Source organism: Pleurodeles waltl, chromosome 6 (genome assembly GCF_031143425.1).
Source record: "Pleurodeles waltl isolate 20211129_DDA chromosome 6, aPleWal1.hap1.20221129, whole genome shotgun sequence".
In the NCBI taxonomy this organism is placed as follows: domain Eukaryota; kingdom Metazoa; phylum Chordata; class Amphibia; order Caudata; family Salamandridae; genus Pleurodeles; species Pleurodeles waltl.
The window spans coordinates 1,097,492,693-1,097,507,951 of record NC_090445.1 but is presented as its reverse complement, the minus strand read 5'-3'; the positions used below and the strand labels follow the sequence as shown (position 1 = coordinate 1,097,507,951).

The following is a 15,259-nucleotide window of genomic DNA, read 5'->3' as shown; positions in this document are numbered from 1 at the left end:
GATCATTCCCCGGTTAGGCTGCAGCTGTCGATTCCTGAGATTCCGGGTACTGCGTTTGCTTGGCGCTTGCCGCGAGGTGCTCTGAGGGATGAGGTGTTTCGCGAGGAGATACGTGCAGCCATCCTCCATTATTTCGCTGTTAACTCTGGATCGGTTAGCTCGGCTGTAATGTTATGGGAGGCCTTTAAAGTGGTTATTCGGGGAGAGTGACTTTCCAAGCAGCATGGTATGCTCCGAGCTCTGCGCCGTGAGTTGGCGGGGCTGGTGTTGCAGACAGCGGAGCTGGAGAAGAGACTGGTGGAGGACTGGGCTGGCAAGACGTTGGCGGCTTTGCGTGATGCGGTCTCGCGATATGAGGAGGCTTCCCAGTGGGAAGTTTGTTTTTTAGGGCGATATGCTACAGCCCGGCGTTACAGGGAGGGAGACAGGGCGGGTAGAACGCTGGTGAACATGCTGCGTAAACCTTGGGCAAGAGATTACGTCACTGAAATTGAGGGACAGGGAGGTGAGCCGGTGATTGGCACGGAGGGTGTCATGAAGGTTTTTACGAACTATTATGAGGCTTTATATTCAGCTCCTACGGAGCTGCATCTGGACGCGGTTCACGCTTATTTTTCAGAGATTAGTCTGCTTTGGTTCGAAGATGCGCATAGAGCCTACTTTGATGAACCCTTTTCGGTGGATGAGATTAAAGCTGTAATCGGTGGCTTGCCTGGTGATAAGTCCCCTGGCTTAGATGGCTTAACTGCTGCCTTTAATAAGAAATATTCCGAGATTTTGGCCCCTTATTTGCAGGAGGTTTATGCTGAGGCGCTGGAAGCTGGGTCTCTTCCTGCTTCCCTGCGGGAGGCATTGATCGTTACGATACTGAAGCCGGGAAAGGACCCTTGTAGTTGTGAGTCATACCGCCCACTCTCCATGATTAATGTGGATAACAAAATTTTGGCTAAACTTTGGCGCTGCGTTTGTTGCCGCTGATGGAGCGCCTGGTGCTCCCGGATCAGTCTGGATTCGTGCCGGAGCGGTCGACGGCGCATAATTTGCATACGTTCTTTGCGGTTCTGGGTGGACTTGCGGCAGAAGATGAGGCGGCAGCGGTGTTTCTCGACGCCACTAAGGCATTTGATTCTTTGGCATGTCCATATCTATTTGAACTGTTAGGAGGGTGGGTATGAGTGGCCGCTTTATAAAGTTGATACGCTTGTGGTATACTGAGCCCATTGCGAGGCTGCAGTTAAATGGCTGCATCTCGGCCCCCTCCCTGTGGCCCGAGGGACTCGTCAGGGGTGCCCCTTGTCCCCCCTCCTTTTTGCTATAGCGATGGAGCCCCTGGCGGCATTCCTGCGGCAGCACCATAATCATAGGGGGCTGCAGTTCAGGCAACGTCCGATCCTAATTTCAATGTACGCGGATGATATTGCGCTGTACGTGCGAGAGCCGGGTGTGAATCTGGATGTTTCGCTCTCTGAGATTGTCCACTTTGGTGTGTTTTTGGGCATAACGATGAACTGGTCTAAATCGGTTGTGCTCCCCCTCACGTGTAGCACCACAAGTGTTCGGTCCTGTTATCCCATTGAGTGGGCGGATGGCACGGTTCGCTATTTGGGAGTTTGGTTGAGTTGTGATGCGGAGACTCTCTGGATGGCCAATTATGGCAAACTAATGACTTGGTTGGAAGATAGATAGGAGGTGTGGCGTCCGTTGCCGCTCTCGCTTGTTAGGCGCATAGGCCTGGTTAAGATGGTCGTGTTGCCAAAGTTTCTGTATCTCTTTGTTAACCTCCCACTGGTGCTCACTGCGAGTTTTTTGCGGAGGCTCAGGTCGACTTTGGTTCGGCTGGTGTGGACGGGTGGGCAGCCCCGGATTTCCTGGGAGAAACTGGCGCTGCCGTTCGAGATGGGGGGCCTCGCCGCCCCTGATTTGGAGCTTTACTATTATTGTGCGCTGGCTCACTTTGCGTACTTTTGGATCCGGCCCATTAGATATTTGCCTCATCTTGCGGCCGAGAGTGACGCGGTTTGGCCATACCGGCTGCCGAGGATTCTTGGATGCATGGCCCGGACTCGTTCCAGGGGGCGGTGAACACGGTTGCGTGTACTTCTGGGGCTTGGGCTGCTTTGGTGCACTGGTCGGGGATGAGCGAGCCCTTTGCTCCTGCGATGCCAGTGTTGGATGCTGCTGATGAGAGGATGTCGCGCGATGCACGTTTGCGAGGGTTCCTTGTTGACTCGGAGTTGTCCTTGTTAGGGGACTGGTTCGCGAATGAGCGGTTGATTTCTCTGGAGGAGGCGCTGCGGCCCAGAGCTGATACTGGGCTGCATCGGTTATATTTACTTCGCGTTTATGCTATGCTTCGTGCTCGATTTTCTGGTCTTCCGTCGATACCTAAGACCTTCCCAGCGCTTGAATTGCTGTGGCGCGTACAGTCGCCACGTAGGCTCACCACTAAATTGTATGGCTGTTTGCAGGAGCAGAGCAAGGCAGTGGTGGAGGCGGCTAGGGTTAAATGGGAGAGGGATGTTGGGGAGACTATTACTGAGGCTATGTGGAGAAGCTGCTGTGGCCATATGAGAGCCCCGTCGCCTAATTAAAGGCTGCGGCTCATACATTTTAAATTTCTACATCGTTTATATTATACCCCTCGCGGCCTGCGTGATATGGGGCTTCGTGAGGATGCATATAGCGAGTGATGCCGTGCTCCGGATGCAGACTTTCTACATCTGGCATGGAATTGTGGAGAGGTGAGGTCCTTTTGGGTAGAGGTGATGCGTGTGCTAGCTGATGTGACTGGTTTGGATCTGCCTTTTTCCCCAGTGTTGGCACTGCTTGGGTGGCTGGATGGGGTCCCATCGGAGTGGAGGCGTCTGGTGGGCATGCTGCTCTTGTTGGCGAAGAGAAGAGTGGCGATGTGCTGGGGGAGGGGCCGGATCCCGCAGAGGGCTGATTGGCTGCGTGATGCTGTGTTTTGTGAAGAGCAGCTGTCAATTTTTTGGGAGATGGCTCCTGCGTGCTCTCGCCCTAAAGACATTTGGGCATCCTTTCGTGCTCTTTTGGAGTCCCAGGGTTGACTTGGGATGACTGCCCGCGAAACAGTGTCTTAAAATACGAGACAAGGTATGTTGAACAAATGGCAGAAGAAGGGGTAGCGTCAATGTAAAAACCAAAATATAAGCATCAGGAAATATTCAGACATTATGCAAACATGGGCATCAGCAGACATCAGAAACAGTGTTGAAACATACTTTTCTTTCCAACGTTGCCAGAGGGAGGCTGCTGCAGGACATGTGGTTCCAGCTCATCCTTGCTCCAGGCTGGCCTGAATAGACGCACTTCTTTTCAGGGGAAGCATACACTTTCTGCACAATGAAATTCTTGTAAAGAGGAAGATCAACCCACGTGTTGAGCCAAAGTCTCTCTCTCTTTCAATACTCTCTCACTATTACTTCTTAAATCTCTTTTTTTCTGGTGATCACATAAGGCATAGGCAGCAGTTCTATCCAGCCAGACCTAAGACAGAACTATAAAAGGATTGGAATCCTCTAGATCGGGTGAAGTACATTCTCTTTGACATACGTGAGACCACCAGACTGCAGTATATTTCAGCAGTATTTGGGATTGGAGGGCATAAGCTTCAAGCATAGGATGAGAGGTCATTTAAAAGGTAACCCGAATAGATAATGAAAAATTCAGATGTTGAAATCTTTACCAAGACCTTGAAGATCACACTGTTCGGATTGACAAAACATGTGGACCTGAATTGGCTCCTTAATGCCTTTCAGATTTAATGGCGCTATATAACCACTAAGGACAAGCACATGTTAGCAGGGCTGCCACACTTTCAATGGGTCTGGGACAGCGCTTCTCAGTTCTAATGTTTACGGCATGTTACACGCACTTGCAACCAGACACCATATACTTTTAACAGGCGGTCAAGTACACGCACTTTCAGAACTGCTTAATTTGCACCAGTGGTTTCAGGTGGTGGCTATTGGTGGTGGGCACCGGAATTAATTTTTTGGGCCCGGCCTTATTTGCTTGAACCCAGCTCGAGAAAGAGGGAAACTGAAAAAGAAGGGGGAAATGAACGACAGGAAAATTGGGACAACGAAAGAAATTGGTGATGACAACGAACCTGCAGGTGTGGGAGCAAGAGACAGAAGGTGAAGGAGGGTGGAAGGAAGGCATGCGGTGGAATAGGGACTACGGAGCTTTGGTAAGAGGCAACCCGTCACTGAAAGCGTGTATTTCAGGCTAACTCTGCCCCCAATCACTTTTATAATTGAATACATTTATTAATTAATTGATTTATTTTTCAAATTATGGCCAGACTCTCAGTGACCCGCTATAGACTAAAATGCGCCTCCTCGTCCGCGCAGGGTCTTTCATCAGACCCTCGGTGCCGGCGCTTCTCGGGGGGAGGCACCTGCAGGGACACGGGCATTAGCCGCTCCCCCTGGTCCCCATCTGAAGCTGAGAGCGCGCTGCCGGCGACCACCACGACAACACGTCAGGGAGTTGCTGCGGAAGCTCTGTCGGCGCCTGAGCTTAGGGAAAAGGGGCTGTGTCGAATTTCAGAAGGCTGTCGGATTTCTCCCACTCTTTAAACCGATTCGGCGTTCCCCCTGCGTCGACCCTCCCTCCTCACTCCTGCCAGCCAAGGGAGGAGAAGCGCTGCCACCCAGCTCGGGCTGAAGTCGAGGGTCTCTGTCACAAGCTGCTGCGTCTCCCTGGACATTTTCTTCCTTCCATCCGCTGGAGCGAGGAGAGGTTGCGAGGTTGTGCGCGGTTCTTGGCTACAACTGGGATTATTTCGGCGGGTCTCCGGCGACTGGTCTTTCCATCTGGCTGCCTACGGTGGATCGCCACTGACATGCTCGGGCTGCGAGGTAGGTGATCTGGGAAGACTGAACGTATTCTACCGGGGGAGGGACCCTGTCCTTTCCGGACGCACTGACACATGGCGAGCGGCTGACCGGCACTCAGGAAAGGATGTGGACTCAGCGTGGCCTGCAGGTAAGGGGCTCAAACATAGAATACTCTGCTGTGTTATAAGGCGGAAGCATAGCTCGGTGTGTTCATGCACCTGCCGCAGAGGTCTGCTTGTATCCCGCAAACCACAAGTTCGAAAATCTGGGGGGGGCGATGGTGAGGATCATTGAGTGGGGTACTAGTGATACGTGTTACCGACAGTGCTACGGTCGCGTTGGGCAGTGTTATCCATATGAGTGTTAAAACAATTCGTTTCAAGATACAAAGGTAGTTGGCACCGTATGGAGGCTTACCAGTCAAAGGTGGTTGGTGTGTGTTTTGTAGATGGTTACTGATGTAGCCCTTTACCCACAACGTCGCCTCAAAGCGCTGAGGATAAAATACACACATCCAGTGCAGAAGGGGGCGGGAGAGATGGAACGAGTAAACGCAACAGACGTGACAGGGGGCTTGCAGGAGGATAGAGCGAACGAGGGACCCGGTTTGAGAAAATAAGTAAACAGGTTAGAGGGAATGAGTGACTGGTTTAGGAATGAGTAAACAGGCTGGAAGGAACGAGCGGACAGGCTTGAGGTGATGTATATGCTAGAGGGGAACTGATTGGACTGGATAGATGGAAAGGGGGACCAGGTTAGAGGGAATAAGTACACAGGCTAAAAGGATTTACTGGGCAGGATCCAGGCTACACGGAACTAAGGAGGCTGGATTGAGCGGTCAAAGTTACGGCTACACAGTGATTTGATTTTCATGTATATTGTCCCTGTTGATGAATTAGACAAATTGGTAACCAGCTCCCCAATTTTTAAACAAAAAGTATCTGGCAGTCAAGTAGCTCATCTCATGGCTAAAGAACCAAGCTGATAGTCACTGGACCAAGCTGGCACCAAAGTATCCCACGATGCTCAGCAGCTTACCAGGGAGCCCAGTTGATGGCAAGTGGATTTAACTGAAAGCAAATAAGCCAAGCTGGTAGCCAAGAAGCCAGACTGCAGCAAAGGAGCCAGACTTGTGGCAAATAAGCACTATAGACATTAAAGCATCTATCTCACATATTGTCAAGTAACAGAACTGACAGCCTAGAAACTTAACTCTTAATCAAGGGACCGAAATGTTTGCTAATGAAGCCGATTACTAGCCATGAAGCTGAAATAGCAGCCAGTAAGCATAACTGGTAGTCGAGGAGTCTAGGTAATAACCAAGAAGAACAGCTGTCGGTGAAAGAACTCCACTGGAAGACTGTAAGCTTAGTCAATACTTGAAAGGCCTTGCTGGTAGCTACAGAGCCTAACTGGTAGCCAAGGAGCCAAAGAGAAGTCCAGCTAGTAATCAGCGAATCTGACTGGTAGCCAAAGAGGCCAAATTGAGACCAAGGAGCATAAATAGTCATAAAATCATTTAGACTAAAACAGCGTAACACAATTGTTAGTAAAGAAGTCCAATGTCTGATCAATGCTAATCTAATTTTTATTTATAGTTTCAGGACACTACAGGGGCAAATAAAAGGGAATGAGGGATCCACAGAAGACCAAATATTGGCCAAGGAGTCAACATAATAACTAATTATGTTAGCTGCACCAAAGAGCACATTTAGTAGTCAGTTTGCCTAACAGGGTGCCAAAGAGTTCAGCTGATGGTCAAGGAGCCCACCCTATGAGTTCACAGAGGCCAGCTAATGGCAGTTGCATTAATCTGAAAGATAATGAGACCAGCTGGTATCCATGAACCCATCCTGTTGACTAGGGGTCCCATAAATAACAGAGGCACGCTAGTAACCAAGGAGCCCAAGAGAGGTCAATGAGAGCAAACATCAAGCCACCACTGAGTCTAGTCAGTAGTGCAAGGGCCAAGCTGGTAGTCAAGGATTATATGTGGTATTAAAGAAGCATAACTTGTAAACAATAAGTCCAAATGTTAAGTAGGGAGTACTTTCAGTACGAAAACGTGCTGAACTGCAGGCCAGGGAGCCAAGGTGGTACTCAAGAACCTGAACAAAAGCTAATGAGTACAGCCAGTTAACAAGGAGTCAACTAGAATCCAGTGAGTCCAGTAGGTAGCCAAGGAACTGAACTAATATCCTAGTTAATGGTCAAATAACCCGACTAGTGATAAAAGACCAAGGTGTGGTCTCAAAGGGGCACGTTGAAGTCAGGGACCATAACTTTATACATCTTTGATATACATTGAACACCAAGGAACCCAGTTAGTACTCAGTATTTTTTTATTATTTTGAATTTATTTGTAAAACGCTAGGGTAGGCAATGTGTGCTTCCAGGAGCTTGAAAGGAAAATGAAGGGGCAAGATGGTGCAACAAGGGCTCAAATGCTAACTAATGATTCCAAATAATACTCTCTGAGCTTAATTTGCAACCAGAGAGTTCCACTAAGTGCCCAGGTGGTATCTCAGGAGTCCCCTGGATGTCAAGTAGCCCAGTTATGAGTCAATTGGGAGTCACTGAGCCCAGCTATCCTCCCAGTGCACGGAACGTCACCTAGAGGCGCACGGGCAGGACGTCTGTCATCTGAGCAGCTCTGTTGAGCAATCAGCCCAGCTAGTAGCAAAGAACACAGTTTCTAACCAGGGAGCACGGGTGGAGCCCAGCTGACCCAGAAACTACCCAAGGATCCCGCTGTCAGCCATGGACCCTCGCTATCAGCACAGGAGCCTGAGTGTGAGCCTCGTTCTCAGCCAGGGAGCCCCGCTGTTAGCTAGGGATCCTCACTGTGCGCCCTGGAGTCTCGCTGGCAGCCAGGGGGACTCGCTTTTGACAAGGGATCCACTGGATTAAACTCGCTGTCATGTTTCGAGGTTTACTGTCAGGAAGGGAGTCCTGCTGTCGGCCGGAGTGCGCAACTATGGACCTCATTGTCAGCAAGGGAGCTGTGCTGTCAACCCGGGAGCCTCAGGGTTAACCTCGCTTCCATGCTTCAAGCCTTACTGTCTGTAAGGGAGCCCTGCTTTGAGTCAGGGAGCGTCACTATCAGCCTCATTGTCAGCCAAGAAGCTGGGTTGTCAGCCAGGGAGCCCCGATACCAGCAAAGGAGCCTCGAAGTTATCCTCTCTGTCCGTCAATGAGTCTTACTATCAGTAAGGGGACCCTACTGTCAGCCAGAGTGTGTCACTATAAGTCTCATTGTCAGTCAGGAAGATGTGTTGTCAGCCAGGGAGCTGTGCTGTCAGTAAGGGAACCCCGCTGTCTGCCAGGGAGCTTCATTATCACTGTCAGACAGGGATCCCCTGTTAACAAGGAGCCCCAGGGTTAACCTCGCTGTCAGACATCGAACCTTACTGTCAGTAATGGAGCCCCGATGTCAACCAAGAAGCCGTGCTGTCAGCCAGGGAGCTTCATGGTTAACAAGGGAGCCTGAGGCTTAACCTCGCTGACAGACATCGAGCCTTGCTTTCAGCAATGGAGCCCGGCTGTTCACCAGGGAGCCCTACTGTCAACCAGGGAGCCTCGGGTTAACAAGGTAGCCTCAGGGCTCACCTCGCTGTCAGTAATGGAGCCCGGCTGTTCACCAGGGAGCCCTACTGTCAACCAGGGAGCCTCGGGTTAACAAGGTAGCCTCAGGGCTCACCTCGCTGTCAGTAATGGAGCCCTGCTGTTCACCAGGGAGTCCTGCTGTCAGACAGGGAGCCTCAGGGTTAACCTGGCTGTCAGCCATCGAGCCTTGCTGTCAGTAGTGGAGCCCCGCTGTCAGTCAGGGAGTCTCTGGGTTAACAGGGGAGCCTCAGGGTTAACCTGGCAGTCAACCATCGAGCCTTGCTGTCAGTAATGGAGCTCCGCTATCAGCCACGGAGCCGAGACATTTGGGAAGAAAATTCCTTTGGGTGTCTACTGTATAGCTCTGCACAATTGCCTAGCCCTGCTTTGCTTTTACTTTTTCAGACCCCGTTTCGGAGGTTGTTGAAATCTAATTGTTGTCCTTCTTGATGTGATTATAGGTGGTCAGGCGTGTCGGTGCCCTCGAGCTGTGTCATTAATTGAGCTAATATCATCATCATCGTGGTTGCTGTAGTAGATGCGCTAGTATAGTAATCTGTGCACGTGAATTTGAAAGACTCTCCTTCCTATCGCTCTCCCTGGTGCTGAATCTGGCCATTGTTATTATCGAACTTTGTAGAATTAGAGCACGACATAGTCAACAAAGCGATGAAAAACGCTCCTCGGTGAATCACGGAGTAAATGGCGCAGATAAATAAACATCTCAGAGCAGAGCTGCATAGTCACTGGTCCAAAAAGATGTAAATGCCATCCCTTCACAAATCTATTTTTACCAACTTCGGTGGTGCGCGGGTTTCTCGCCGCGCCCTTCATGCACAGTGCAGCTGCTGCCGCCTGCGCCAGCTGTCCACGTGAGGAGGCCAGATCAGGCTTTAAAGTTACTTCGGGCTACTCCGAATTGTGGATCGGCGACTGTGATGTGGAGTACAATCCCGCCACCCTAGGTTTGTGAAACCTCAAGGTGTAAAGTTCATTTATGAACGTTTGGATCTGTGTTTCTAGCGCCATGAAGAGGGGAACTGGACTTTTGATGCTACATGGAAGCGTTGCTAAATATGTGAAAGAATATGCGCTGCGGCCCAAGGTTTTGTCTAGAAGCGCGCGGACGGTGTACGCCTGGTCCTCCTTGCACCTCATGCCTCACTAATCCACCATTAGGCCTCTTTACTTCACTTTTACAGGTCTTTTCCATCTATGCTTTCTCGCTTTGTAACTGTTTTTTTGTGTGTTTCTTCTTCCTCATTTCTTCCAATCAGTCTCTAATTTGAAAATAAAAAGGTGCCGGTGCACAAAACTCTCCTCTTAAACACACGGCTGCTATATTTAAATGTGCGAAGACGGAATACTGAGGCGGCGTAATCCTGAACTCATCTCGGGCCTCTTCAATCAATTTACAGCCACTCCCTGCCCCTTCAGCTCACTCTGGCAGCTTTCAACTTTCTCCCTTTGTGACGCTTTTTCGTTTTTCCCTTCCTTCGTCTTTCCCATAGGTGTCATTTGCTCGCAGCAAATGCTTGAGGCTGAAGAATAAGCCCCGGCCCTCAAAAATAAGTGCCGGTGCTCAGCACCTGAAACAACAAGCACAAATTAAGCACTGCTTCAATTTGTGGTTTTCTCTTCTAAGGCCTGTTGAGGAAAAATGCATTTGTTACACTGATGCTTGTACGCTGCAGCCGAGATATTCGACTCGCCTGAAGGGACGTCCCAGCCCTTCATCCTCCATGATGTAAACGCAGCGAGTGCTTTTGAGTAACAGTTGCATCATACACAAAAATAGCATATTATTGTGTTTTATTTTAAGTAGGGAAGTTGAAGCCGCCCACAGAGTAGCACCGCTTCTCCTTGTTTCGATTTTTTCCTGAACCACAAGTCAATAAAATTGATATGTTTAAAGGCATGTTTTTGCGCTTAGATTCTTCGTTTTAGCAGAACTCTTCCCCTCATCGCTTTGCATGCATCAGGAATGTCGGAAGCTGTCTAATCTACAATACTGTGTGACGTTTCCGGTGTCTCACAAGACATGGTATCCATATCTGGAGGAACGCTAACTTTTATTTAGCACTTGTTGCTGGTTTTCAGCCCTGATTTATACTCTGTGCTGAATTGGAGTAATTTTTTAATGCTAATTCAGCACAAACTTAACTCCATATTTATATTTTGACGCTAGACTAGTCTAACGTCAAAATATTGGAGATAAATTCATTTTTTGGATGCCTGAAACCACCTTGCGTCAATGAGATGCAAGGTGGGCGTTACCATCCGAAAAATGACTCTAAGGCCCTAGCGCCTTATTTATCCTACCGTGCAAAAACGGTGCACAGGAAGGAGGCGGGCCTAAAGGCTCTAAGCCTGCTTAGCGCAATTATTTAGTGCCTTGGTCTGGGCAGGCGTTCCGAGACCTGTGGACCCATTTCCATGGTCAAACACCATGGAAAGAGCCCACGGATGCCCTCCCCAAGCCCTAGGAACACCCCCACCCACATCAGAGGGACAACACAGGATGGGGGACCCCATCCTAGGTAAGTATAGGTAGGTATTACATTTTATTTTTTAAAGTGCCATTGGGGACCCAGAAATGCCCCCCCCCCCCCCCCCCCCCACATGGCACTGGGTGCAATGGCCATGTCCAGGGGACCCTTGTCCCCTGTGCTGGCCACTGGGTTGATGGGCATGACTCATGTCTTTTTTTAAGACAGGAGTCATGTGGTATGGATGGTTTCGCATCAGGAAATGACGCTAGGCTGGTTAGAGTCATCTTTTTTTACACTAACCAGCGTAACATAATTTTTTGGTGCAAAACACCATTCTCTCATACATCCACCCCCACCCGGCTAACGTCATTTTCCATGACATTAGCCCATCCTTTGCGCTGAATTGCACCAGTCCATTAATTTGGTGTCAGGCTGGCATCCTGGAATGGCGCAAGTGGGCGCTATACTTTTTGATGCAAATCTGCGCCAATGAAGTTTTGCATCAAAAAAGTATAAATCAGGGCCTTAGTTTCATAATATCATGCATAACCTATGGTTTTATAAACTAACTATATGGGGTTCTGTCATGCACCACAAAAGGCTGGAAGTCAGAGAAAAAGTTCTCAGCTGCTAGTCGGCTTATGCAGCAGATGCTTCAACCCATCCAGCTACATTACCATCCCACTACACTACAGTGAAACCGACTCTTCGGAATCCTTGAATGTGAACTTGAAAGGTATTTTTAATGGGTTGGATAATGTATGGTATGTGGGTCGGGCTGCAGGGGTGCCAGTCTGAGCAGGGCAGCAGCTGTTGCTGTACATTTGTGTAGATTTTCAGTACCAGTCGTAAGGGACAACAGGTGTGAAGGTCGACAGAGATAGGAGTAAGCAACAGAAGGGATTCCAGAATCAGCTGCTCTGAGTGTGAAGCGGTGTTTGTAGACGGAGACGCAGGAGAGGAGGCCCTCCCAGCCTCCCCGTCGATTGGTTGCTCCTCTGCAGCTCACTCTCTGCTGTCACAACTGTGGCTGGCTTTCTGGAGGTGCCTGCGGTTCTGTATTTAGTAAAGAAGCTACGACTTTTCAAAAAGTAGGTTTATCCTGTTCAAAACACTGCAGTGCTAATAATATTTAGGTGTGCATCACACAAGGGTGTATGCATGCTTGTGGTATGTGTACCGCGCGAACCTGGTCAAAAGGCAGTGGAGCGCTGGACAGGGTCAAATGCAAGGATGCAGTAGTGACAGGAGAGATAGGTGGGTTGTGGACGGTTAATGCATTGTGATGCAGTGTGCTTCAAAGAGGTTCATTTTCAGTTCTTTCCTAAATTGGCGCAGAATTTAGGCGGTCCTGATGGATACAGGGATGTGGTTCTAGATACGGGGTGCAGAGATGGAAAAGGGCCTGTTGTCTTGTTTTCCCCTTTTATACTTGTTAGTCTGCAGTCTGACGGTGTCCTGGCTGCAGGTGTTGCTGAGGCACCAGAATTGATAACCGGGGAGATGGCTGTGACAACTTTGTACATGACATAGCTGGTTTTGATGATGGTAGGGGCAGTAAGGGGAGTCAATGGAGTTCCTTCAGGATGGGAGTGATGTGATAATTTTTCTTAAGGTCTGGATGAGAAATTCTGTGGACTGTAAAAGGTGCCAGTGAGGAGTCTAGGAGGCCAAGGGACAGGGCGTTACCACCATCCAGCTGTGCTGGCATAACACACAAAAACTAGTATTGCACCTATTAGGCCAGTTAGTACCTATTTTTATATGATTTGCATCGAAAGTTACCACCAGCTTAAATATGTAATAACTGCACAAAAACAATTGTTTATAGAAAACTCCTACTTAGAGTTGGTGTTAAGAAAGCAACATTCCTACATAGAGTCCAGTAATAAAGTAAGCATACGTAGTGTTACAAGATGGCGCCATGTCATCAGGTCACAACTTTTCCGTTCGTGGCTTTCTTTTTCCTGTTTATTGATTTCAGGTTTGTTAGTCCACTTGCCTTCATTGAACTGAAGGAAGACCACAACTCCCAGAATACACTGGCTTGTTAAATAAAAGTCCAGGACTGGTAGAAAAGTGTACCAATGACATGGTGTCATCTGGTCACATTTCTCTACTCTGAATGAATTCCAGAAAAGATTACTTGTGGTCTTCATTTCATTAAAGACGCAATGTTCCAGTCCTGGATTTTCATGTAACAACAACATGCATTCCGGAAGTTGCAGTCTGATCGCTGAAAGAAATTGAAGTAGACTACCAGATAACACTAGTTCATAAAAATAAAAAATAAAACAGGGCTACACCCTTACGATCTTGGTGACATGGAGTCATCTGGTAACCTCTGTGTCAAGATGTAACTGTTTACAGCATATGGTGTTATGTACGCTTAAAAAGCACTGTAAAGTTGGCAGAATGACCTTACAGCACTATTACGATTCAGGCACATTTACATTCTATGTAATAGACTGAAGCCTGTTTTCCGTGTGGTGTATTTAGTCATGTGGCGGGTTGAATATGGAGCTTTATTGTAAATGTGTGACTGTAAGTATACACATCAGTTTTATGTTCTATGGAGGGCTGATCAGGCTGGACTAGATGCAGAGGGTTTCTGTTATGTGGCCTATTTATGGAGATGTTGTATATCAAGTAATTTTACCTACTAAACGTAGTCCTTCAACGGCAGGGCACAGTTACCGACTCTTACTCAGGAGTCTCAGATAACTGTTATGGTTGTCCCTTGTTGCTCCAAACCATTTACCTGGGCTGCCAGTGACAAGATCGTCCTGTGGGTCGTGAAACTGTCACTTTTTCCCTAGCTTTCTGTAACCAGTGCTTGCTGTGTTCACTCACCGGTCCCTCTTAATAGTCTAGATAGATCATCTGCCATGGCCGCCTGTGGGCACTGCATCCCATGGGCTGATCCTCTGTTGCTCCTGGGAGTACACCTTAGAGCGTGGAGCATATCCTGTGCGGCTGCCACCAGCGCATGTCTTGTGCTGTGTCTGTGTCGCTCCAGGGTGGACCCCGTAGAGCATTTTACAAAAGTTGTATGTAACTAGTGCATGCTGATACTGCTTACCCTCACTAATGGGAGAGCACATGGAACACATACCCTAGCAGGGCACATTATAATCTGCCTAGCACTTCTGACCAATGTGTAAGGACTGATTGTTGACTTGTCGAGGCTAAGCATAGCTTCTTCGGTTTGTTGCTTTCCACACTTATCTCGTCTTTGGCAAGTTGCCTGTTTCCTTCTGTTGTGGGTCTATACTCCCAATCATGGCTTCAGGGGCCTGGCTGCTTGTGACCAGGGCATGCCTGTAGGCTGCTTTTTTTTCACTCCTGAATGAACACACTCTGGCTGCCTGTTGCCAAAAAAACTCTGTGGAATGGTCCTTGATCGCTCCTTTGTGGCCTCCGAAGGGCCTTGATAAGACTGCGTCCCTCCTCTACATGATCTGTCACTGCTCCTTCATCTCCTCTGCTTGGACTCTTTAAATCATTTTCCTGCCTGTCTGTCACCAAAGCATGACTCCTGGGTTGCTCTTCTGTTTATAGTCTATTTTGAGTTTTTAGTGTGGAAGGGTTACTCATTACTTTCCTGGATGGAATCTACAGATGATTTTCTCGGGCTGCCTGTGTCTAGTGCACGCCTGTGGGATGCTGCTGTTATGCCTCGGGGTTAACACTTTCCAACACTTACTAGGCCTCCCTCTATCCATTGTAAAGCTGGCAGTTGCTCAGCTATCTCTCTAGGGTAATGGCTCTGGGGCCTCTTAGATCATGTGCCATAAATGCCTCTACACAGGGTATGGCGTGTTCTCCTCTGTCACTCCTGGGCAGACTCTACAGAGACTCTTTCACCCATGTAGAATGATAAATGAAAGTGAGGCGCATTCATTATGCCCCTCACACTCCTACCCTCCATTCATGCTTAGGAGCAGCAATCTATATTATGTCAACACCACCTAGCTGGTCAATCATGCACAGCAGCAACCGTCTGCATCATTTAAGAACTCTTCCACCCAAACAAGCACTCCAACAAAGAGTAGCTTGAAAGTGGTCCAATGATGCATTCTATCCTTTGTTAGGGGTATGAAGTCTATGGAGATGTGGAACAGGATAATCAAGAGGTGAACTTAGCTCTCAAAGAGACTTTGGTTGTCGCCATAAGCGGTGCTAAGTGTTTATTTCACTGCCAAGCCTGAATGGTGTGTAGGGAGGGGGTGGCAGAGGATTCATAACTCAACGGTGTGTGCAGTGTGGTCTGTAGCTTTAGTGTGCCCTGAAAGG

General features: G+C 48.7%; 1 protein-coding gene across 1 annotated transcript in view; it reads left to right on the top strand.

Moving 5' to 3' along the window:
• The first annotated feature begins 4,149 nt into the window (after positions 1-4,149).
• Positions 4,150-15,259, top strand: part of RASGEF1A (RasGEF domain family member 1A) — a 144,650-nt gene continuing 133,540 nt past the window's right edge. Inside the window, exon 1 of the mRNA XM_069240201.1 lies at positions 4,150-4,886. The gene's annotated coding sequence lies outside the window, so the exon portion shown is untranslated. The remainder of the gene's footprint in view (positions 4,887-15,259) is intronic.